The sequence below is a fragment of the Canis aureus genome, chromosome 20, assembly GCF_053574225.1.
Source record: "Canis aureus isolate CA01 chromosome 20, VMU_Caureus_v.1.0, whole genome shotgun sequence".
Taxonomy (NCBI): Eukaryota; Metazoa; Chordata; class Mammalia; order Carnivora; family Canidae; genus Canis; species Canis aureus.
The window spans coordinates 39,645,898-39,673,509 of record NC_135630.1 but is presented as its reverse complement, the minus strand read 5'-3'; positions in this window follow the sequence as shown (position 1 = coordinate 39,673,509).

Sequence of the window (27,612 nt, the reverse complement as noted above, 5' to 3'; positions counted from 1 at the left end):
TAAACTGACCTGTGCTGATTTCTTTGTTCAGCAATTACTGGATTCTTCTGGTAAACATTAGTGGACCCTGATGATTAAAGGTAGGAGGAACCCACATGGTTCCCTACCCACAATCTTACCACCAAGTATATATCATAATGAAGGGAAGTTTTACACTAGACTTTTCCAAACATACAAGTATTCATTGGCAAGCAGGCACAAAAGTAACTATCAGACCTGTTCTTGAAAGCTTGAGGAAGCCCTGCTCGCTACTCTGGCATTCCAACACGCCTGTTGCACAAAAGGCTCATTCACAGTACATACAGCATATTTTGATAGCATAATGAGCCAATTTTCTGAGTGACTCTGGCAACAAAGAGAGCCAGAGACTGACAGCACTGACTTGGATCCCATAGGCTTTTGAAGTTGACGGAATTTCATATCACGTCTATGGAAAAAAGTGGTGTGCATTAATGCTAGCAACTGTATCTCTTGAATACTACTATTTTTAAGTTTTAAAGTTAAGTTTCACAATCTAATATTCAGTTTTCAGGACACCTGGGTGGTTCAGCAGTTGAGCATCTGCCTTTGGTTCAGGGCATGATCCCAGGTCCAAGGATAGAGTCCCACATGGAGCTCCCTGCAAGGAGCCCGCTTCTCCTTCTGCCTGTGTCTTTGCCTCTCTCTCTCTCTCTCTCTCTCTCTCATAAATAAATAAATAAATAAATAAATAAATAAATAAATAAATAAATCTTTAAGAAATATGATATTCAGTTTCCATTATTTTTAGTGCTCCTATAACCACTTGTGAATTGTGGATTTCTGATTACACTATGTCAAATGTTTATGTCTTCATCCTTTTTTTTTTAAAGATTTTATTTAAAGTATTGAAATTGTACCTGTCTCTAGTTATTGAAAATCCAAAAATGCTTTGTGTTTATATTCTGACTTTACCACATTTGTTTAATTCACTCCTCCTTGGACTCCAATTATAGAATTTTTTATTCTATCCTTTTCATCCCTTCCTGCCTCCTTTCTGTTTTCTATCTCCTTTGCCTTGCTACTTCATTCTGTGTAATTTATTCTTATTTATCTTCCTGTATATAATTTTTTCTTGAGTAATGTTTAATCTAGTACTTAACTTTTTAAGTTAAGTTGGTTTAAATGTTATGTTGGTTTAAATTTGTAAGTTTATAATTTTTCATACTTCCATTTGCTTTTATCTTTCTGATTCATATATAATTTTTTATAAAATATTGTCCATCCTTGTGGTTTTATGCCTTATGTCCTTAAACACTTCATAAATGCTGTTTTACATTCCTTATCTGACAATTATAATACCTTTATCCTTTGGTAATCTAAGTTTTTTTTTTGTTATTATCAATGTTAACTTTTAGTTATGGTGGCTTTTTTGGGGGGTGTACCCCTGATCTTTAATAGTGCCTTCATTTTTTAAAATTTATTTGTTTCTTTTAGCATTATTTCTTTGGTCTTCGTGAAGAAAGTCTTTAAAGTAACTTATCAAATGGCTTTACTCATAACTCTTGATTATCAGTATTCATCAGTATCACTGTCAACCTTGACTAACTGGTTAAAAATTTCAGAGCAGAATAAGGATGTTTCTTGAACAGTTCATTTGCTTTTACTTCTTTTAAAAAGTATCAGGGTGGGAGGTAACAATGATTTGGGACCAGATCAACTCTGTTACATAGTCTGAGTTTTGCTGGAGAGGTTTCTTACCTCTGTGATGCTTAGAGATCAGTGCTGCCAGTAACACCTATTTTCAGGCTAACTTCCCTTAATATGTGGGTCTCAGCTAATCATTTTAATTGAAGGACAGACCTTGCAATGTTTATCTAAATTATTTCGAATGGTCAGTCTTGCAAAAATAATATCACATGCATGATGCGAATGTTGTATACTGTCAGAGACTCAGAGCAGATAGTTAAACATGATGCTGGTAACAGACATTAGACGTTCATTACAAAATCTCCAATTCTGCAATTCCTCTTTTCTGAAGACCCAAAGGACTCAAATTATTTTTTGCTACAATTTTAAGAATTCTGTTGGGCTAATGAGCATTATTACATTACCTCATAAATTATGGCTTGGAAAAAGCTTCTTTGAAATAGAGAAAAGTAGTGAAGACAAGAACTCCTTGAGTTTCCTTTTAATGAATTTTTAAATGAAAAAAACATTAATTATAAAGGAACTCTAGGCTGAAGTACAGGCACATATATTATAAAGAAACAGGATATAAATTTACACAGATGGTCTCTCTGAGAACTCTCAAACTGTAAACTGTATTATTTATATACATAATATTTAAGAAGACATCGTGTTCCCTATATCTTGATTTAATTACTAATATATGTTACATCTGGAGCAAGTTTCTCACTTGCAGAGATCTTTGGGGCTAATAACTATACACAGCCATTCAGATTTCATGAGCACAAACTATTTTTCCTATCTTTACTCCACCATATATTATGTTCTCTATCTCAATACTGTAATTAAGATGTATAGCATAAAGGATTTCAATTTTATATTTCTACTACTATATCAACATATGCCTCTTTAAATATTATTTTCACATCAAGCTTCTCACTGATATTCTAAGGTTAAAATGGACAAAGGTAGCAATTCAATATAGGTTTTCTGCAAATTCACTTTCTCTTCATTGACAAGGATAACAATGGAAAAATTAAAAGAAGTTGATTCTAAAACCTGAGGGCAATTATAAAATCAACAAAATTGACCAGAATATTTGAATTTATATACCTTTATCTATTAGTGAGTGGAATACATCTTACTGGAATAATAGGAACTAACAGGGTAAAAAAATAGAAACTATATATATAAGATTTATTTATTTATTTTAGAGAGAAAGAGACAGGAGTGAGGTATAAAGGGCAAAGGAGAGGGAGAGACAGTCTTAAACATATTCTGTGCTGAGCGTGGTGCCCAAGGTAGGGCTTGATCTGACAACCCTGAGGTCATGATCTAAGCTGAAATCAAGAGTCAGATACTTAATGCAACATCTCCCCAACTGTGCCACCCAGCCGCCCCAAGCAAATTATAGTTTTGATTAGGGATGTATCTGCTTATTAGAACCATTCCATAATAAAATACCATGTTCAATATGCCCATTACAAATACTTTTTGCACTTGTACATCACAACCTGAAGGTGATGCAGAATAAGTATCTTAATTGCACAAACTATGTGCTTGTAGCATAATGACATGAGGTAGTGTTATAGACTATTCTATGTGAGCATTTACTTAAAAAATGTTTTATATCTTAGCTTATATAACATACATAGCTTCCTATTATTAATGTTTAAAGTTTTATTCTAATACTTATTATTTTACAACTAATGTATTTTTTTCCATAAAATAAAGTCCAAGAAATATACAGAAGATATCTGGGAATTTTACTAAAGTAAGCAGACTATAACCTATTGAATAGTGCATAGTTCATCTAAAATTGTTAGTATTGATTTCTTCTTCCCTTTTTTGTTTGCATGTGGAGTTATTGAGGGGAAATGATACAGTGAGTAGATTATTTCATAATTACTACCTCACTCTACTAGTCTCCCCCCAACTATTAATCATCTCATCTTACTGTATCTTTTGGCTCAAAATATCACTCCCTTAAAATATATGAAAAAGTAATACATTATCTTATCCTAATAATTACCCTAACTTTATTCATTCTTTCTTTCTGGGAAAGAATTAATTGTGATGAATGAGATGGCATATAGAAAAATGTGGGAGAATTTTTTTTCTACTTTTGAGGCTGCAGAAGAAAGTATCGCTCTTTCTTTAGATGATCAGTCTAGTAAGTCTTCTGAACTGTAAGGCTAAAGTCCCTGGGCTTTAAGTGGAGCAGCTAAAATTGGGTTATTAATTTTTTTCGAAAAATTTTATTTATTCCCAATCATTAATGAAACTGTAATAGGCATTGGGAATACACCCCACCCCCCAACACATGCACATAAATCACATAGAATTAGGAAGTAAGGACTTCTGTGTCCTTAGGTGGTATTTGACATTGTTTAGGTTTTGGTAGTCTGTCTTTCAAGGAATAAATCTATTTGATCTTAGTTATCAAATTGAGATTTGGGATCCTAAAACTGTTCATCTTATTATCTTATTATTATTATAATATCCATATCACTAGGTGTGACTTTTTGTCTTTATTTCTGAAATTGGTAATTTATAATTTGGGCCTTCCTGTTTTTTCTCAATTACCCTGGCTAGAGGTTTATTAATTTTATTGATCTTTTCAAGGAATCAACTTTTGATTCTGTTGATTTTCCGGCTTTTCAATCTCATTGATTTATCCTCTAATTTTTATTATTTATTTTATTCTTCTAACTTTAGGTTAAATTATGGAGGGAAGTTATTCTAATTTCCTAAGGTAGAAGCATAGATTATTGATTTTAGATTGTTCTTCTTTTCCAATATATGAATTGAATGTTATAATGGAGAACAATGTTTTGTTGTGGAGAATGTACCTTAGATGTACTTCACAGTGATTGTTTCCCCTCTCCAAGCCAGAACCATGAGGGAATCTTGCCCAACTCTTTGTCATGAGAACCTAGTGGAGTTACCGGGGGTAAAATCCATGAAATTCTGAAGGCTGATTCTGAATTCTGAATTCTGCAGCCCCTAGGAGGTTTTAGCCTCATGCTAGTCCAAATGGCCTCCAGCAATTCACCCAAATTAACATATGTGTCCTTCCAGTTCATGGCTCCAAGTAAGCACATCTTGACAGGGACTCTGGATTAGCCTGCCTCCAGATTTATCAGTGGCATTTTGCCATGAAATCTGTTTTTTGACTAAAGAAAAATCACTGATTATCCATTCATTCAGCATTTTTCTTGTAAGGATGGGAGTGACAGCTTCAAAGCTCTTTAAATGTGGAAGCTCTTCCTATTCAACTTAACCTATTTTTTAATTATATAATACCATGTTTGTAAGAACTCAATGTATGACCTCCCAATATAGAGATTGGAAAGAAATGCCACCTCCTACATGGAGATGATACTACTTATAATGAACTGAAGTTTTGTTAATGGGTAATTGGTCTTATAATTAATTACAACTTGATACAAATAGTCATGTTTTAAGGTTGTTACTCAGAAACTCATTTTTTCTGTGCATTAAAGAAAATCTAAAGTCATGTCCTGAAAACAATATTTTGATAAATATTTTAATTTTTGATTTTAAAATCAAATGTATACATGTGCATTGTAATTAATCAAGCAATGAAAGAGATTTCTACCCCCTTGGCCTCCTACCTTCTATTTCATTGTTTAGTTTTACAGCTCTGCCCTATTTTGACTCTAATTTCATGAGAGTGTCAAACATATCCTCAATTTGATCAATTGCTAAACATATCTCTACACTTAAAGGTAATAAAGTTTCACTTTTTTTGAATAGCCTATCAATTGACACAATACAAAACTTCAGCTAAAAGAAACAAAATTTATGAAGATTTTCTAAAGACTATCAATTTATCTTTTTCTCTCCATGTCTAACACTGATCTCTTGCTTAACCCAAACTATCATGAGCACAATAAGTAAACAATATTAGACAGGTACCCAAGAGAACTTCTTTCACTCTATTGTATTTTGGTGAGATGTGATCAACTGAGGTGAGGGCTATGATGAGAAATAGTACAACAAATCACATGGGTCTTAAAATGATGTTTTTGAGAAGACCCATTATGTTGACTAGTATCTCCACTGACGACCACATGAGAAATTATTTGTATCAGGAAGTATTATGCTTCTCAAAAATCTGGTTTGGTTTCACCTTGTTTCTACAGAAACTATTCTGATTGCCTTTCCCACCTGGCTCCCACTACTGTGAAAATCGAAGTCTGAATTTATCAATTTCAAAACTATCAAATATGTGAATTCATAGTTTCCAGTTTATTACAGGTTTCAATCATGTCTTTACCTATTCTGCTAATATTTGCAAATTTTTAAAATTTCTGTTTTTTAAACATATTTTGTCCAGCATTACTTCAAATTATAATCTAAAATGCAGATGTTCAAAAGTAATTTCAGTACTGTGTGAAATACACTAACCACTAAAATCTAAAATAGAGGTATAAAATAAACAGGGAGGAGAAAAAAAAAGGAAGAATTGGTCCCACTTGTTTTAGGGTAAGTCTAAGGAGGGATTAAGCTGGAGAAGAATCTTGACAAATGAATAGGTTTCATAAGGCTGAAGGGGAAGGTGGGGCATTTCTACCAAGAGTATGTTTCTGCCGAGGACACAATGAATGATAAGGGGAAGCACAAATAAGAAAGTTTATATTCAAAAAAAAATAAATAAAAAAAAATAAAAAAAATAAAGTTTATATTCTTTTTATTAGGGCAGAAGCACCTGTGTAAATGGGAGAATAAGTCCTAATGCAACATGAACAGAAAAGGGACCCATCTCCTTCTGCAGAATGACATCTAGCATAACTACTTCTTTCTCTCAGCTCATTGTGCTTTGGTTGATCAAAAGCTGAATCACAGGTGATTTTGAATCAGTTTAACTCGACAAATTGAAACAGCTGTGTGGAAACCTTAATTCCACTCCCTGAAACCTAACAGTCATATCTAACTAGAACTGTTGAGGTCTCTTTATTGCTAGTGATAGAAATCTAAAAACACTCAAATGAATTAAAGTTAGATTGGGTACTACTTTCTTGATGTATTGCTAAAGTCCTTCTTTATTTTGTCTTGAACTACTACCAGTTGTGAGAGAAATAGTAAAGAAACAAATTTTATAAAAAAAGATAAAAAGTTGATAGCATCTTTAGCTCCTCTTGTGTTGTTTCTATAATGTATTATAAAAACTTGTCCATTGTTAGATGAGATAAAACTTCAAACACTCAACTCCAAGAAGTTTTAGCATACAAAAGTTATGAATTCATGACTGTTGGATAGTTCTTCCTTTGTGAGTGGAAATATCTTCCCAGACAAGGCTGGTGTAGTGTACAGATACAGAGATACAGAACAATTTGAAGAACTGGTCATTTGTCATGTGTCTACTAATGTACATATTGACACAAATATTAAATCATATAATTCTTATATATAATTCTGAGAGTGAGTCTGGGTACTAGGTAGAGGAATGTATACAAAGAAGATAAACTATTTGATAGCATTGCACAGCTAGTAGGTGGTAGGGCAGTGATTTGAACCTGGCCTCTCTCTTCAGCTTCCTCATTTTTCAAAGAAGTTATCTGGCATCCAGCATGTTAAATCACATCCCAATAATGAGTGACAGAGCCAAGTTCAATGTTTGATCAGATGATTTGTCATGGAAGACTTGAAAACAGATTTGAATGCAGGATTCATAACTTTAGTGTCTCCATTACTGTTACTATCTGGGAAAGAGAAACTGACTTCAACTATCTTAAGCAAAAAACAAGGATTTGGTTAGAATGAAAAATGACTTGGGGTAACTGAGTGTCTCAGTTGGTTAAGCTTCTGATTATTGGTTTCAGCTCAAGTCATGATCTCAGCAGTGAGTCTGCTTGAAGATTCTCTCCCTCTGCCCCTCCCTCCACTGGCATGTGCACTCTCTCTCTCTCTCTCTCTCAAATAGATAAGTAAATCTTTAAAAAAGAGAGAGAGAGAGATAGGGGATGACTGGGTGCCTCAGTAGTTGAGCATCTGCCTTCGGCTTAGGGCGTGGTCACAGAGTCCCGGGATCAAGTCCTGCATCAGGCTCCCCGGGGGGGGGGGGGGGGGGGGCGCTGGGCTGCTTCTCTCTCTGTCTATGTCTCTGCCTCTCTCTCTCTCTGTCTCTCATGAATAAATAAATAAAATCTTTAAAAAGAGAGATAGAGAAATTACTTGTCAATAACTTATAGACCATTTTGCAGTTGATCTTAAGAAGTAAATTGATGTTAAAGAAAGCCTATTCAAAGTAATTGAAAGAAAATATGTTTAAACTTAACTGATTAGTCTTCCCTGTAATTTAGTTTTCTTTCATTTATTTCTTTCCAGAATATTTGATTGTTGATCAAATTACTGTGATTGTGATTGTTAATCAAGTGATTGTGTGTGTGTGTGTGTGTGTGTGTGTGTTTGCCATTTTCCTTTTTACAGTTTTGGAATGTCAATAGGCTGAGAGGCAGAAAAACTATGACATAAAAAAGAGGGGCACCTGGGTGGCTCAGTGGTTGAGTGTCTGCCTTTGGCTTAGATCGTGATCCCAGGGTCCTGGGATCGAGTCCTGAATTGGGCTCCCTACATAGAGCCTGCTTTTCCCTCTGCCTATGTCTCTGCCTATGTCTCTCATGAATAAATAAAATCCTTAAAAAAAAAGAGGATAGAATCATAAACATCTTTTTTTAATTTAGTATCATACCACTATAATTTTATGTTTTCTCTATGTATTAGGTAATGAAATCATTTTTGCGCCTCCGGTTTTTGATGACCTGTCTGAAAGTGCTCACATTTTCTTAAAATGGAAAGCCATTTCATTTTGCACATCTGTTTTTCTTCTGGAAAAAAAATTAGCATACAATATTTACAATATACGGAACAGGAGCAAATAAACATATCAAAAAAGATAAATCAAACACTTGGATCCACCACATAAATTAGGCCACAGCATTAACAATAGAGTGAAGACCAGTCCTGGGCATGTCTCTCCTATCTCAAGATTTCCCCTGGGTCAGATGAAACTTTGTCCCAAACTTGGAACAAATTTGATGATTACTAGCACCACACATTAACATATACTTTTATGTTGTGTGTGTCTCTGTGCAATCTATAAACATTGTCCAATTTGTTCTAGACTAAATGAATATTCTCATCACAGTGTCTATGAGAATATAAGCACTCCACCTTCTGCTGGACCTAATATTAACAGATTCTTTTGTCAATATGGATGTTCTAAAACAGGACCTACTTAGGACTTTAACATTCACTATTTATTAGTAGACTACTGCATCTTTTCATGTTTACAAGGCATACATGTTTTTCTTCATCTCAATTGTCTATTCATATTTCTGATATTTTCTAATGTAGATTTAAAAACAATTTTTGTAGACATCTTTTTTGAAAATATATTTGTAATCCCAATCATTGTTATTGTATATACTGTATATCCTTCCTTCAGGCTGAGATTTGTCTTCTCATTTCTTCATGGTGGATTTAGAAAACAGAAGGTTTTTTTGTTGTTGTTTGTTCTGCATTTGATCATGCATTTTTTTCTCTTTCAGTTTTAATAAAATTAAATATATCAATTAGTTCTTTTATAGCATGTGTTCTTTTGCATCTGGTTTGAAAATCCTATACCAAAAGATAATGATTATGCCTAAAAAGTTGTAAATTTTTAAAACTTAATTTTTTTTTTAGTTTTAAGTATTTTCATACTTGAGATTTTCATTCTCACAAAATTGATGTGTATGATACTGTTGAGATAGTGTGAAGAGAAAACTAAAGGTACCTTTTGTTTCTATGTGACTATCCAATTATCCCAGCATCATTTGTCACAGAGACTATGATTTCTAGAGTAATTGCAACACCACCTCTGTCATGTATCAAGTTCCTTCTGATATGTAGGTCTGCTTCAAGGCTCTGATTCTGTTCCATTGGTTGGATTCTTTTTACATACATGTTAATTTCCCTGCCAAGTGATTTCTATTCAGGTATTATTCATTCTAATTTATCCATTTGCACTTTTTATTTTCCTCTACAAATATTTCATATAATTTCTATACAGTGGGTTTTCATAATAAACTTCATTTTTATTTTATTATCCCATTTTCTCTGTTACATTTTGCATTTTAATTTTTATTCACACTTTATGAGACCACTGGCTTTTTGAATGCTATTTTTATGGTGACAAACCCAGAATGTTCATGAGGATTTAGCTTATAATGTTATCCGCATAGCCTGGAACCCACTATTAATTCCAATTATTAAAATTAATTTAATTAAAAATAAAATTAAATTCCTTTTCTATTAAAAATAATTAGCATACTCCAAAGCTATACTCTCAATTATTTTAAATATTTGAGAAGATTCAGAATTAATGGCAATTAGGCATGCTGTAAAGTTTGAACATTTACAATAAATTAGACAACATCACTGCAGCAAAAGGCAATCTAAGATAAAGTGTTAATTATCTCCAAAGAGATAGAATAGCATTTTATGATAACCATTTGCATCTAACTAATATAATTGAATTTTGTATCTCAACCATCTCCTGAATTAAACAGGAAACTATCATTTAAAATTTATCATGGCACTACTAGTAATCTGATAATCCTCTGAGATCTCTCTAAAAACACTGAAAAAATGTTTTTCTTCAGATATAACTCTCTGATGCTACTGAAGCTGATTATAAAAGAAAATGTAAGTTTATAAACTTTTGTTATTTTTGTTCTTATATTTTTAATATTATATTTATATAAGGAGTCAATGTGAGATTATGCAAGTCTTTCTTTAATATCAGTGATAATAATTAAACAGGGTATACTTGTAACTGGAGCTGTGATGCGTATTGTGTTTTTCAACAATATCATAACTTCCCTTACCTGAAAACTTTGTCTGCTTAAGTAACTGAGCAGAATGGGATATTGATCAGTAGAATGTTGGCTGCAATAAAAACCAAAAAAATCTGGATCCAGACCCTATTCTTTTCTGAGCTAACAGCAAAATTAACATAACAGCTTAAATGCTTTGAGTTGAGGGCAGCCCCGGTGGCCCAGCGGTTTAGCGCCACCTGCAGCCCGGGATGTGACCCCGGAGATCCGGAATCAAGTCCCACGTCAGGCTCCCTGCATGGAGCCTGCTTCTCCCTCTGCCTATGTCTCTGCCTCTCTCTCTGAATAAATAAATAAATCTTAAAAAAAAAAAAAAAGCTCTTTGAGTTGAGTTTTATATCATCAATGATATAATGAAGACCTATAAATGAATAAAATAATTGTTATAAATGTCAAGATATATCTAAAATTAACAAATATTTAAAGTATATATAGTATATATTTAAATCAATAAATAATAAATTATATAAGTAATGCAAATCATGGCAATTAACAATATCAATAAATAGTAGGACCTAGTCATTACCTGCCTTGTGTAGGAATAATGATGACAGGGAGAACTATGTTTCTTTTAATACTCTCTCTCCAAATTCACTTGCAAGAATGTGAGAAAACATAACCTCAAAGAAGCAAGAAAATTATTTTAGCTTCAGATACCAAAATATTGAGAATACATATAAATGAAGATAAGGCATCATGCAGAATGCCAACTCATGCTATCTTCAACCTTGAGTTCAATATGGTTTTCATTGAAAGGGTCACTGTCATGAAAGACATATCTAATAATTCTTGAATAAAGCTAAAAAGTCGACCCCAGAGCCAAGGGTGCTGGGGGACACAGCCCAAGATCCGGCGCTCCCCCGAGGACAGGTAGAGGCCAGGAGGACATAGGACAGAGAACATTCCTGCCACTGGGCACCCCAAATTGTGCAGATCTGTGCACCCCACCCCCGGAGCATCCAGGCCCCTGCAGACTGGGAGCTGCAGTGGTTACTGCAGGAGCTGACTCCAGAGTTGGAGAGCTGGCTGCTGCCACTGTTGTTCCTCCTGGTATCACCTTGTATCTGACACTGAGCAGGGGCCTCACAGGATAAACAGCTCCCACAGAGCCTTGTACGGCAGGGGGCTGGGCAGCTCCCCAGGTGCACACACCTGAGAATCAGCACAGCAGGACACTCCCCCAGAAGACCAGCTAGAAGGACAGGGGAAAAGCAAGTTATTGACCAAGCAGCACTGGAAAGTTCCAGGGGAAGTCGGGGGATTTACAGTATATAGAATCAGAGGATACTCCCCATTGTTTTTTGTTTTCTGTTTGTCCCCCCCCCCCCTTTTTTTTTCTTTTTTTTTTTTCTCTCTTTTTCTCCTTTTTCCAGTACAACTTGTTTTTGGCCACTCTGCATTGAGCAAAATGTCTAGAAGGAAAAACTCACTACTAAAGAGAGAATCAGAAACAGTACTCTCTCACACAGTCACAAAATTTGGATTACAATTCAATGTCAGAAAGCCAAATCAGAAGCACAATTATAAAGCTAGTGGTGGCTCTAGAAAAAAGCATAAAGGATTAAAGAGACTTCATGACTGCAGAATTCAGATCTAATCAGGCCAAAATTAAAAAATCAATTAAATGAGATGCAATACAAACTGGAGGTCATAACAACTAGGGTTAACCAGGTAGAACAATGAGTGAGTGACATAGAAGACAAGTTGATGGCAAGGAAGGAAACTGAGGAAAAAAGAGAAAAACAATTAAAAGATCATGAGGATAGGTTAAGGGAAATAAATGACACCCTCAAAAATAAAAATCTACATTTAATTGGGGTTCCCGAGGGTGCTGAAAGGGACAGAGGTCCAGATAGCATACTTGAACAAATCATAGCTGAGAACTTCCCTAACTTGGGAAGGAAAACAGGCATTCAGATCCAGAAGATAGAGATATCCACCCCCACCCAAATTCAATAAAAACCGCTCAACACCTTGACATTTAATGGTGAAACTTGCAAATTCAAAAGATAAAGGGAAGATCTTTAAAGCAGCAAGAGACAAGAAATCCCTAACCTTTATGGGGACAAGCATTAGAATAAAAGCAGACTTCTCCACAGAGACCTGGCAGGCCAGGAAGGGCTGGCAGGATATATTCAGGGTCCTAAATGAGAAGAACATGCAGCCAATAATACTCTATCCAGCAAGGCTCTCATTCAGAATAGAAGGAGAGATAAAGAGCTTCCAAGACAGGCAGAAACTGAAAGAATATGTGACCACCAAACCAGCTCTGCAAGAACTATTAAGGGGGACTATGTAAAAGAAAGAGTAACTCCAAGGAAACAATCCACAAAAACAAGGACTGAATAGGTATCATGATGACAGTAAATTCCTATCTTTCAATAGTAACTCTGAACGTGAATGGGCTTAATGACCCCATCAAAAGGCGCAGGGTTTCAGACTGGATAAAAAAGCAAGACCCATGTATTTGCTGTCTACAAGAGACTCATTTTAGGCATAAGGATACCTACAGCCTGAAAATAAAAGGTTGGAGAACCATTTGCATTCAAATGGTCCTCAAAAGAAAGCATGGATAGCTATCCTTATATCAGATGAATTAAAGTTTATCCCAAAGACTGTAGTAAGAAATGAAGAGGGACACTGTATCATACTTAAAGGATCTATCCAACAAGAGGACATAACAATCATGAATATTTATGCCCCTAATGTGGGAGCTGCCAAGTATATCAATCAATTAATAATCAAAATTAAGACATACTTAGATAATAATACACTTATACTTGGTGACTTGAATGTAGCACTTTCTACAATCGACAGGTCTTCTAAGCACAACATCTCCAAAGAAACAAGAGCTGCTTTAAATGATACACTGGACCAGATGGATTTCACAGATATTTACAGAACTTTACATCCAAACGTAACTGAATACACATTCTTCTCAAGTGCACATGGAGCTTTCTCCAGAATAGACCACATACTGGGTCACAAATCAGGTCTTAATCGATACCAAAAGATTGGGATCATCCCCTGCACATTTTCAGCCCATAATCCTTTGAAACTAGAACTAAATCACAAGAAGAAGTTTGGAAGGATTTCAAACACGTGGAAGTTAAGGACCATCGTGCTAAAAGATGAAAGGGTCAACCAAGAAATTAGAGAAGAATTCAAAAGATTCATGGCAAATAATGAAAATACACCCATTCAAAATCTTTGGGATACAGCAAAAGCAGTCCTGAGGGGAAACTCATTCTATGTGGCCAGCATCACCTTAATTCCAAAACCAGACAAAGACCCCATTAAAAAGGAGAATTATAGACCAATATCCCTGATGAACATGGATGCAAAAATTCTCAGCAAGATACTAGCCAATAGGATCCAACAATACGTTAAGATTATTCACCATGACCAAGTGTGATTTATCCCTGGGATAAAAGGCTGGTTCAACACTCATAAAGCAATCAATGTGATTGATCATATCAGCAAGAGAAAAAACAAGATCCATATGACCTCCCAATAGATGCAGAGAAAGCATTTGACAAAATACAGCATCCACTCTGATCAAAACTCTTCAGAGTGTATGGATAGAGGGAACACTCCTCAGCATCTTAAAAGCCATCTACAAAAGCCCACAGTAAATATCATTCTCAATGGGGAAGCACTGGGAGCCTTTCCCCTAAGATCAGGAGCAAGACAGATGTCCACTCTCACCACTGCTATTCAACATATTACTAAAAGTCCTAGCCTCAGCAATCAGGCAACAAAAAGAAATAAAAGGCATTCAAATTGCAAAGAAGTCAAACTCTCCCTCTTCGCAGATGACATGATACTCTACAGAGAAAACCCAAAAGCCTCCACCCCAAGATTGCTAGAACTCATACAGCAATTCAGCATTGTGGCAGGATACAAAATTAATGCCCAGAAATCAGTGGCATTTCTATATACTAACAATGAGACTGAAGAAAGAGAAATTAAGGAGTCCATCCCATTTACAATTACACCCAAAAAGCATAAGATACCTAGGAATAAACCTAACCAAAGAGGTAAAGGATCTATACCCTAAAAACTACAGAACACTTCTGAAAGAAATGTTAGAAGACACAAAGAGATTGAAAAATATTCCATGCTCATGGATTGGAAGAATTAATATTGTGAAAATGTCAATGTTACCCAGGGCAATTGACACATTTAATGCCATCCCTATGAAAATACCATGGACTTTCTTCTGAGAGTTGGAACAAATCATCTTAAGATTTGTGTGGAATCAGAAAAGACCCCGAATAGCCAGGGGAATTTTAAAAAAGAAAACCATATCTGGGGGCATCACAATGCCAGATTTCAGGTTGTACTACAAAGCTGTGGTCATCAAGACAGTGTGGTACTGGCACAAAAACAGACAAATAGATCAGTGGAACAGAATAGAGAATCCAGAAGTGGACCCTCAACTTCATGGTCAACTTCTATTCGACAAAGCAGGAAAGACTATCCACTGGAAAATAGACAGTCTCTTCAATAAATGGTGCTGGGAAATTGGACATCCACATGGAGAAGAATGAAACTAGACCACTCTCTTGCACCATACACAAAGATAAACTCAAAATGGATGAAAGATCTAAATGTGAGACAAGATTCCATCAAAATCCTAGAGGAGAACACAGGCAACACCCTTTTTGAGCTTGGCCACAGAAACTTCTTGCAGGATACATCTATGAAAGCAAGAGAAACAAAAGCAAAAATGAATTATTGGGACTGCATCAAGATAAGAAGCTTCTGCACAGCAAAAGAAACAGTCAACAAAACTAAAAGACAACCTACAGAATGAGAGAAGAAATTTGCAAATGACGTATCAGATAAAGGGCTAGTATCCAAGATCTATAAAGAACGTATTCAACTCCACAGCAAAGAAACAAACAATCCAATCATGAAATGGGCAAAAGACATGAACAGAAATCTCACAGAGGAAGACATAGACATGGCCAACACGCACATGAGAAAATGCTCCGCATCACTGGCCATCAGGGAAATACAGATCAAAACCACAATGAGATACCACCTCACACCAGTGAGAATGGGGAACATTAACAAGGCAGGAAACCACAAGTGTTGGAGAGGATGCGGAGAAAAGGGAACCCTCTTGCACTGTTGGTGGGAATGTGAACTGGTGCAGCCACTCTGGAAAACTGTGTGGAGGTTCCTCAAAGAGTTAAAAATAGATCTGCCCTACGACCCAGCAATTGCACTGCTGGGGATTTACCCCAAAGATTCAGATGCAGTGAAACGCCAGGACACCTGCCCCCCGATGTTTACAGCAGCAATGTCCACAATAGCCAAACTGTGGAAGGAGCCTCGGTGTCCATCGACAGATGAATGGATAAAGAAGCTGTGGTCTATGTATACAATGGAATATTCCTCAGCCATTAGAAACGACAAATACCCACTCTTTGCTTCGATGTGGAGGGACCTGGAGGGTATTATTCTGAGTGAAGTAAGTCAATCGGAAAAGGACAAACATTATATGGTCTCATTCATTTGGGGAATATAAAAGTTAGTGAAATGGAATAAAGGAAAAGGAGAGAAAATGAGTGAAATATCACTGAGGGTGACAAAACATGAGAGACACCTAACTCTGGGAAATGAACAAGGGGTAGTGGAAGGAGAAGTGGACAGGGGGTTGGGGTGACTGGGCGATGGGCACTGAGGGGGGCACTTGGCAGGATAAGCGCTGGGTGTTATGCTATATGTTGGAAAATTGAACTCCAATAAAAAAATTTTTTAAAAAAAGCTAGAAAGTCATGTCTATGGTTTAGTGATGTGGTACTACAGGAATACCAAGAGATGTGCCAATAAACACAATGCTAAATGAATAGGAGAAGTTAGACAATCTATGCCGCCAATTTCTAGATTGGACAATGGCCAAGAGAACCGGCATGAGTACAGAATATTATTGAGACATTTAAATTTTTTTTAATATGTCTTGAGAATGATATAATATTGTATCAGTGTTAAATTTTCTGATTGTGATCTTCTGGTGGTTTTGTTAGACAAGGTGCTTGTGCTTAGGGTGAAGTGGGGATGGTACCTCTAACCATATTCCAAAAGATTCAGTTCTCATAATATTTTGCAATTTCTCTGTAAGTCTAAAATTATATATAAGGTAAATATCTACATATAGAGAAAAATATCTATAAAGATTAATTTCTTTTAAACTTAATAAATGTTCATATTATCAGAGCTTGGTCAGATCATATATAACTTTAATCCTTCAGTTATAATTTACCCAGTCTAAGAATTAATCGGCCAGTGTTAAAGAGCAATGTTTGTGCACATGGAGGTATGCTAAAAATTTGAAGAAATAAAAATTACCTAGACATACCTCCAGAATTCCTGAAGCATATAATTTGGTTCGGGAACCAAACTATCATATATAAAAAATGACTATCTAGTTGATTGGTATGTGGAGTAATGAGATATTAAGGCATAGGTAAGGAAAACCTACTGTTCAAAACCAAGTCATATGGCAATGAATAATTGGAATAAGCAGCCTTGTGGTTCATCCAGTAATTTGGATAAAAGTACTGGGAATCTGGGTGGAATGAAGGATGGAAAAATATTTCTTGAACATCTAGCATATGCTTAGCATTATGTTCAGTGTTTGCTACCTTAATTAATTTTCATAACAATGCAGTGAAGACCATATTTTTAATTTTGTTTAAGATTTATTGAGAGAGAGAGAAAGAGCAGGAGGGTAGGGACAGAGGGGAAGAGAGAAAGAGAGAAGCAGACTCCCCATTGAGTGCCAAGCCCATGCCAGGCTCAATCTCACGACCCTGAGATCAGGATCAGATCTGAAACCAAGAGTTGGATGCTCAACTGATCAAACCACCCATGTGTCCATGTTGTTTTTACAATTTAGAGATGAGAAAATTTTTACTAATAAAGCTTAAATAACTTACCTAAGATGGTGAATTCAGGATCTGCATTCATGTCACTTTGATTACAAAGCCAATTCTTAAAATACAGGAAAAAAGTACCAAAGACCTTAATAAATCATCCTATTAATCTCAATGAATCATCTGAATAATCTATCTTTCTGCTTTTCCCATTTTTAACATGCTCATGTTACAGCAACTTGAATCTAGTTTGTCCCTAACCCACCTAGGAAATAAAGAATAAGATGGCCTGGCCAAATCCCCTTGTTAACATGCTAACAACAGAGCTCCATACAAACATAGCGCAGTCCTTAGGAGCCTGAGAGCCCTTATTTATGAAATGCTTTTAGTATGATGTGCCAGGCCCATGCTTATTGGTAAATTAAATATTTTAAAGCCAAATGTATGACTTAATAGAGCATAAGAATATAGTATAAGCTATACAAGTATTCAAATAAAAATTAGGGACGTTTTATTCAAAATAACCCCTTTTGTGAGGATGTTCGACATCAAATGGGTCATGGAAGATTCTAACATGGTGATAAAGGACTTGGGGGGCAATATGGCTGCTCCATGACTCATATATAACATGTGATATAGATGTAACCTTCAAATTATTAGTAAAACTGATGCTGAATAAGATTTCTGATTCTTAAGAGCCCAAAATTACAAGTCAACCTTTTGTGTTGTCATCCTTTCACAGTCTTCTAAGAAACATTTTAATCATTGTGTTTAATGGTTCAATATATATTTATTGATCACTCACTGTATGTCGAGAATGGGGCAGGGGTGCCTGGGTGACTCAGTCAGTTAAGCATCCGATTCTTGATTTTGGCTCAGGTCACAATCTCACGGTCATGAGATCGAGCCCCACCAGAGGCTCTGCACTCAGCAAGGTGTCTGCTTGAGATTGTCTCCCCTGCCCCTCCCCCACCTCAAAAAATATCTTTCAAAAAAAAATGTGATGGAACATGAGAGTTATGATGGCCAAGTTCAGCCAAATATCACTTTTTTTGTCACCTCCTCTTTGCCAGGTTAGAAACCGATGGTTTCTCCTATGTTCTCATAGCAGTTTCAACTTACGTCTATTTTATTGTAATATTTTATTGCATTGTACATTTCATTAGTGTATTTTTCCCAACCCCAAACATGACTGTAAGGAGAGGAAGTAGGTCTCGTTTATTCATTTTATCTTTCCTAATATCAGGCACAGTGCACTGAATATAATAACTATTCAATAAATATTTTTGAAAGAATAAATGATACTTCTTTTGTTCCTCTAACCAGCCCTGTTAGTCACTATTTAGTTAAAACGCATAAAAATTAAAAACTAGTAAAAAGAATAATTTAAATATAGGCACCTGGGTAGCTCAGTATGTTAAGCATCTGACTCTTGATTTTGATCTCAGGGTCCTGAGATAGAGCCCCACATCAGGCTCACCATTGGGCATAAGTCTGCTTGTGATTCTTTCTCTCCCTTTCCTTCTGTCCCTCCCCCACTCTTTTTCCTTCTCTCTCTCTCTCTCTCCTCCTCCCTAAATAATAATAGTAATAATTTAAATAGATGACCTCTGTGAAAAATTATTTTCCTCAATGTTTGTGAAATCTATTCCTACCTTCCCTTCCATCCTTTTGTTTTTCTTCCTCAGGAACTTGCTTTAGAAAAGTAGAATCACAGAAGGCCAGAGTGAAGTAAAAATTAATACCTTCCTCTTATTGAGCTCTAAGAAATTGTTGATAATGATTAAGTTTATCATATCTCTTCTTAATTTGATTAAAAGACTTCCTAGCAAAATTTCTCCCTGTATTGAGCATCCAAATTCTCCATGTGCCAGTGCTGCCCCTCTTTTTCTCTATGGATTGGGTACTCAGCAATAATTTCTCAGGATTTATGAGTTTTAGATAAGTAAGCCATAAAAGATATATTTCCCCTCTCATTCATGTTGAAGAGATTTATTCATGCACTTGTGCTATACACCACAAGACCTGAGGACTCTATATCTTAATTAACATTTTAAAAACAAAAATAAAAGGAATTTGGCATTTTCCCATCTTTCTCTGTTTTATAATTGCAGTCCATTTTTTCCTATAACACTCCAATTCTGCAAATACAGCCAATTTTCTTAAGTAATTAGGTTGTCTATTTTGGGTAAATACACTACAGTGTGAGAATGTGTAAAAGTCTCTGTGTGACTTGATATAAATTGTGTTAATTAAACAGACTATTGTTTGAAGCAGTATCTTCTAAAAACAACCACAAGAGATTCCATTTTCCATGCAGTATCAGATTCTACTGCTTGGAAGACTTAAGCCTAATGAGCTCTAGGCACTATCATCAAGTGAAGATTTTATGGTTTTGGTGACCAGGACCCTCTGTGTGGCAGAGATGAGATGGAGGTCAATTGTAGTTGCCAGTGCCACTCTGCAAGGCAGTCATCAATAGTCATAACATTGAAGACAGAGCTTAGAGAAGAGAAGGAAATATTTACTGAGTACATACTGTAAACTACAAGCAAGGCCAGGTGCTAGATGAAATACATGACATTTTTTTCGTAAGCTGTTCCTCAATAATACTGGGACGTTTTTTCCCTAAAGATGGATAATTTGAACACAAAGTAAGCAACTCAGAGAAGGTCACAGGAAAACATCTGCATTTGAATGCACATTTTTGCAACTATAGAACACTAGCACTAAGTTACCTATGGCTACTCAAGAGGTAGTGGCATTTATGGGATGGGGGGCAGGAGGGGTCCAAAGGGAAGAATGGAGGAAGCACACTTGAAAGTAGATTAGGAGAGAGGTTATAGAACGCATATGCTCCTGGAGACCTTTTTTTTTTTTTTTTAATGGAAAACAATACAAAATTATGAATAGTAAATTACATGTGAGGCATTGAGAAGGCACCCATGAAAATAAGTTGCTCTGAAGATGCCTATTTGAATTATGCATTGGTGCCAGATAAAACACCTCCAATATTTAATAGCCTAAATCAGTAAGTTACTACTATCTTTCATATTTCTGGGGGTTTCGAGGTTCAGTTAGGAAGTACTCACTTAGTGTTCCTCATGTAGTTGGAATGAGGGGCCTGCTGAGGCTGGAGGTAGCTGATCACTTGCTGAGCTGAGCAACCAAGATGATCATCCACATGACTGGCAGTTCATGCTGGAAGTCCACTCAGTGCTTGGCCATGATCTTATCTGGGGTTGTCATTGCAATTTCGGCATGGCTTGTGCTTCTCACAGCACGGCAGCTAGGACCTGAGGTGTAGTATCACAAGACGCAGCCTTCCAATAGGATGGAGCAGATTTTGCCTGTCTTTTTAAAAAGTTGTGCAGCATTGCTTCTACTGCATTCAACTTACCCAGTCAGTGGGCCAGTCTAGATTTAAGGAAAAGGGAAATAAACTCCACCTCCCAATGTGGGGAGCATGACAGAATTTGCAGCTGTTCCCAATCCACTTTTGGATTGGAGATAGAATCCTACCAAAGAGATTAATAGAGCACTATCAACTTCCAACACCTTTAAACCTGAACTGAAAAGTAGGCTGGTGCAAGTACAGTTTAAAAATCACTGACAAAGGCAAATATGAAATCATATTACTTTCTGCCTTTCTTTTATCCTGATGCTTATGAAAGAAATAGAGAAAATGGCAAGGTGGAAATTTAAGAGGTTAATTTTTGAATGGTACCCAGGAAGAATGAAAGAATATTTTCAGCTAGGAGAATCAAAATTTTCCATTACATTTATTTTGCATTATATATAAGGAAACTGGTAAGAGTAAAATAAATGAATGCCTCAAAATTACACAACAAATTAGTGATATATTGAAATTAATTGTGGATTATGTAACCTTAAAATTTAGGAGTGAAATATCTTAAACTCTCTTTTTCATAGTAAGAACTTATAGTTATACTTACGTAAGTTTATCCAAATTTAAACTTAGCCACATGTAAAAAATTTAGCTTGGTGAGAATCTAGGTTTTCAGCTGGAACACACATTCTTAAGCTCATCATAATGTAAGCTCCCCAGTGGAAAAGAATGTGTCTACTTTACTCAACCTTCAATCCCTATGATTGAGCACCATACCTGGCATGTGACATGTAAGTACTACATAAATATTGTTAAATGAATAAATTCATAAAAACAGCTTCTATAATTTTGACTTTCTCAAATGCTTGAAAAAGATAAGGTAATTGTGTACCCAGATTATACCCTATATTATCAGTTAGGTTGTATTCTGTGTATCTGGTTTTCCATTTCCGTCTTCCCTGGAAATCTGCTACTCTTAGAATAAAGACACATGAGACCAAGCTATTATCCTCAGTTCACAGACATTCTGAGGCATTCTGAGGTAAGTATACCCCAGGCCTGTCAGTATGATAATAACACTTTTGTTGTATGTCACTGAGTTTGGGGGTGCTTTATTATGCAGCAGTAGCTGACCAATAAAAAGATGTGTTTTTCTCTGTTTTTGATTATTTTTATTGGCTTGTTTTTCATCTGTTAAGGTTTGGTTTAAAAAATTAATAAAAATAAATTATCCAAAACGTCACCATTATTTTTTATACAGGGAATAAATTCATAGCATCCAAGCACCAAAATATAGGACCCAAGAATGTCTGATCACCCAAGGAGTAGGGATGACTTTTAAAGTGAGACAGGAAACAGCTAATGACAAATATTCCCCACATTACCATTTAGCTTTAGCATAATCATTGGAAGATGCTTTACAGTATATCCTAGGATAACACAAGCAATAAACTAATTTACTTAGTTTCTTGTGTTCCTTTCCATTTTAAATCCCATTTAATTGACAGTAGGAATTATTAAGCTAAATATATAACTAGCCTCAGCATAGATATCTGTATATTAAATGTTTCATATCCAAAGACTTCCAGAAGTAAAACCTAGCAATGATATAAAAGAATATACATTCACATAGTCCTATTACTATAAGGCTATTGAGGTTAACTGAAGACTGAGAGCATTTTAGGTAAGAACAAAAAACTTAGTTCCAAGTTTCCTTCTCCAGAAAGACATAGTATAAACGGTTCATCCGAATTGAGACCAGCATAGCTCCACCAATGCCCCAAATTCTCAGATAGAAAAGCATATCTCATAGCATTCACAAGTCTTCTCCAATACCATGTATATACCAGTGAAAGGGAAATTCACCAGGGTTTGATGCTTTAGACATTTATGATTAACAGAAAAAAAATAATAATTATACGGCAATGTAAGTGGATGGATGTTAATGGGAGCAATTAATGCTGTGGATAAAATTAATAAGGGGCTAAGTGTGATAAATGAATAATTAGTGCTACATGTTAGAACCAGAAATGTTTCTTGGCAATAAGTAAGGAGACTCACCTCTTGTAGTGGGAAGGAAGGAAAGTCTCGAGCCATTCCCAGGCTATAAACAGAATTGTAGTATAATTCTAGAGAAAGTTGAGTTTTTTAGTCCCAGTAGGTCTACTCTCCCAAAGTAGAGACCCTAACTGGGAAGAAAAGGAATCCTAAAATGTGAATTTAGGGACACCTGTGGTGATGCACTTAAAAACTTTTGAGTTTCTATGGCCATCAGTGATGAACCATGTGCTATCCCCAGACTTGAAGCTAATTATAGACCTTTCTCAATCTGCCCTAACTACCTTTTGGTCACTACATCATTAAAGCAACAAAATGGAGCCAGATAAGTTCTTGGCCTTGAAAGGAGGGAAAAGACTGTATACTAAATGACCTACAAAACTAGACAACATGTACAAGCAAAATTGGGAATGTATTTGTGAGAATGGATTCTGAGACTTCTATATCAAAAGGTAAAACATGGAGTTGGGTAATAGTAAGTTTGTTCATGTAGATCCCTCTTCTAGTTTATAGGATTTCACACCTTGCCAAGGACCTTTGGAGATAGCACTAACAAGTGGAAATCAGTGGAACAGTTTGTGAAATAGAAACACCTAAACCACTGTGACAGATAGTGGAAGCAGAGATCAGAAGGCTCAGAGAATTGATTATGCTGAAGTGGATATATTGGCAAGGTTGGGATAGCAAGAAGATACACTTGGTAGACAGTCCATTCACCGAACAATAAAGAGTGTGTTGGAAGAAGAGACCCCAGCATCACTGAGAAGCCCTGTTAGATGTCTTCTCAAGTCCATAGCTGATGGTAGGAGATGCATTTATATATCTAGGCTACAGTATAATAATGCGAATTATCAGCTCCTGAAAGGATAGAAGCTAAAATAAAGTTGGGAACAATTGTTTATTGTCATAAAAAGCAGGTCAGAGAGGAAGCCAGAAATCTGACATAGAGTTAAGGAGTCTGTAAATAGAACATGTTTTTCTCATCAAAGCTAAAGACGAATTATTGTCTGGTGCCATATTGTACCTCTTGTTACTAAGACAAAAGTATAGCACATTGTAGGTCTTTCTGAGTTCTGGAGACAGTGTATTCCACACCTGGGAATATCTGGTGCCATATAAGGCTCTAGCTTTGAGTAGAGCCTGAGCAAGTAAGGGCTTTGAAACAAGTCCAGGTTGAGATGCAAGAGGTCTTGTCATTAAGGCAGTGGACCCCATGGTATTAGAGATATGTGTGTTGGGAAAAGAAACCATGAAGAATCGGTGGCAAGAACCAAAGGAGAATCAGAAGGCAGACCTCTATTCTATTTCCTCTGAAGTAGAGAACTATACCCTTTTTAGAAAACTGATATTGGTATGCTGATTGGCACTGGTAGAGACAGATTACCTGATAATGGGGCACAAACTTACTATATAAACAGAACTACCATGAGCTATTTTTTGTCGAACCCACCACATCGTAGACTGGGCAGGTCCAGCATCAACCAGTCATAAGATGTAAGTAATATAATATATCCATTACTGAACTGGACCATTAGGCTCAAAAAGTCTTCACTGGAAGTGCCCTAGATCCCCATAGTATCTACCACTTTGGCACTGGATCCTCTCCCTCAGATCACACAAACAGATGGATGGGAGATCCCTTTGGATTCACTGACAAAAAAGGAAAAGTTCTGGATAGCATATGGGTGAAAAAGCGAGTAATTCATGTAAGCTGAAAATGGATGGCAGTTGTACTGTAGGCCCACCTGAGAAAAACAAGGGTAAAAAGTGCAGAATTCCCTGTGGCTCATCTGGTCGTCTACATTTTCTGGAAAGAGATAGTTCTTGAGGTTAGAATTTATATGGATTCGTATGAGCTGAGTGCTCAAGGAGGAGATATATTGGAATATTAGGAGAACATCTGTAGAAAAGACACAGGGTAGACCTGTGAGAATGGGTATAAGGTATGAAGAATGTTGTATCTGTATCACATATTAATGTCCACCAGAGAGTTGTACCAGAGTCAGAGTTTTAAAAAAAATCAAATAACAAAATAACTCAACTAGTTCAGAACAGGCAGCTGGCCATACCAGTGAGGGAACACTTGAGTCATTAACAAGTAGCTATATTGGTAGAGAATGGAGATTAGGCACAAACTCCAAAGCAAGGCGTCCCTCTTCCCAAAATCGAATTAACTCATTCTGTTGCTCTGACTATAAGAAACAGAAATTAACCCTGATGGCACCATCACAGTGCACCATCCTTCAAACAGACCAGCCATCTGTGTCAAGTTGACTGCATTGAAACCCTTCCATCATAGAAGACATAGCAATTTATCTGGAGTGAAATAAAAATATACTCTTGGTATTAGTTTGCTTTACTTGTTCACAAGACCTAAGCCAGGACTACTCATTAGTCAATAGGTCAAGGAGTATTTGGTCCATTGGCATTGGATCCTGAATAATCCAAGATATTCTATCATCTATAGCACAGCAGGAAACTGATGATAGCCTGATACAATGTTGGAATAACGTAATCAATGTATAGCTGAGGGACCAGTTTCAAACTGATACTCTACAAAGATGGGACACTGTCAACACTTTCTGAATATGACTTAGTTGGAGAATTTGTTATTTCCATTCTTGCAATTCTAGTTATATAAGTTTAGGCCTTGTCTCCAAGATGGTAAAAGTCAATTTTACATAAGATAATTTTTTAAAGTTGTAATTTGCCATTATGAATATTTTTAAAGAATATCCAGCCAAAATATAGAATAAAATAAGAACATCTTCTTAGCTTTACTCACCATGATTTAGAATAACAGGTCACTATAAATGTGAAAGAAGTCTTCAAAATTATCATGCAATTCTCGGTATTAATCAGTGAAAAGATTAAAGTAAAAGGAAGTCTGGAAATTTTATTCACGTCACATGACAAGCTAAGTGTATAAAAGTGAGTACAACCTTATTATCCTAATTCTTTTTAAATAGATATTTTGAGTTGGTTGAGTCATTGATTTTGTAATCTCCATATGAAAATAAAAACAATATCCTGTTATTTTTTCCAGCTAACTTTATTTGGAAGCAAGATAACAATAGATGTGTTAGGAAAATAAATTAATAAAAATGATCATGGATATGATGACAAGGAAATTTCTGAAAATAATTAATTAGTCAAATAATCAACTAAAGGGACACCTGGGTGCACTCAGTGGTTGAGCGTCTACCTTCAGTCAAGGTGTAATCCCAGAGATTGAGTCCCACATTGAGCTTCCCTCAAAGAGTCTGCTTCTCCCTCTGCCTATGTCTCTGCCTCTTTCTCTCTGTGTATCTCATGAATAAATAAAATCTTAAAAAAAATAGTCAACTAAAAGGTCTACTTTCTTTATATTAGGGGACTCAGAATGAAATAAAAAGTAAAGGATAAATATAATCCCTTAAATACTACTCTAATATCAATTTAAATCAAAGAATCAAAGAATAATACAGAAATATTTATTAAGCCCTCCCAAGGGCATACAAACAGAAGAAATTGGAAGGTAAAGAAAATTAAAACTTTTTCATAGAAGATTAAATTCAAGAGCTTTTCTAAGACACAGTAATTTATTACTATAACGTCAAGAGAATAGGAGAAGAAGAAGAAAGGAAAAGGCTTTTCATCAAAGTGTTAATGGGTATGTGTTGAACTTTTCCAAGTCCATATTAATCAGGTGGCAATGGTGAGAAGTAGGGGCCAAAAGGATATAGATCACAGACAGGCATTTTCAAAATTGTAAGATGTCTTTGGTCAACTTTCAATTTCCTCAGGGAATAAATGATGATATTTTTAGGACCTAGGGGGTGACCCCTACTTCTGTGTGTTTTGGAGCCTAACAGAGCTCCCTCACACTGAGGGCTTCTTCTAGCTGCTTGGTGGCCAATTCATCTCTTGCCTCCAATGACTTCATTTAAAAGGGACGGGAGGTATAAATATCTCTAAGACTCAAATACTATATTGGATAACAATTCTGTATAAATAAATGTACTATGAAGTGAAATAATAAAAGTATTCTAAGAAAGAGAGCATATTTGTGGCAAAACTCTAAGTTCTATTTAGAAGAACTTTTGTGTCTTCAATTTGAGCCTCATGTAAGAATTTAGGTAAAATCATGCATAATATCATACAAAGCTATTGAAAGGTGAATTATTTTCAGTAAAATCCCCCAAAATGAAGTATCAAGAACAGTACCCACTTGCAGTATACCTCATGCTTACCTGTCCATATTCTTCTCTCCTAAATTTCTCATAAATGTATGTTTAAATATATAAAATATATTGTATATGAGATTATATACATATGTATATATCACATATAGCTATAGGTATATATATAATACATAATTTATTTTTAATAAATAAAAATATTTGACGGTGAATTCCTTGGAATTTTTTCTGAATTCAATTTAAATTATTTGCATATGAAGATCACTTTAAAGGCAATCAACTCACTGTGGTGGTATAGTGTTCTGAAAAGAGTAAAATTACTTTGGTCTAAGATGACATGATAGCTATGATTAGTTTTGGTTGAAGGGAAACTTGGAGGTTGAAGGGGAAATGATAAAAAGTTAAAAGAAAATTGTGCTGTGATTATGCACAGAGTTTCATCAGAATAGGCCATAGCCGGGAATTTACCACTACCAAGTTTTCTTTTATTTTTCTTTTCTTTTCTTTTCTTTTTCTTTTCTTTTCTTTCTTTTCTTTTCTTTTTTCTTTTATTTTCTTTTTTCTTTTTCTTTTCTTTTCTTTCT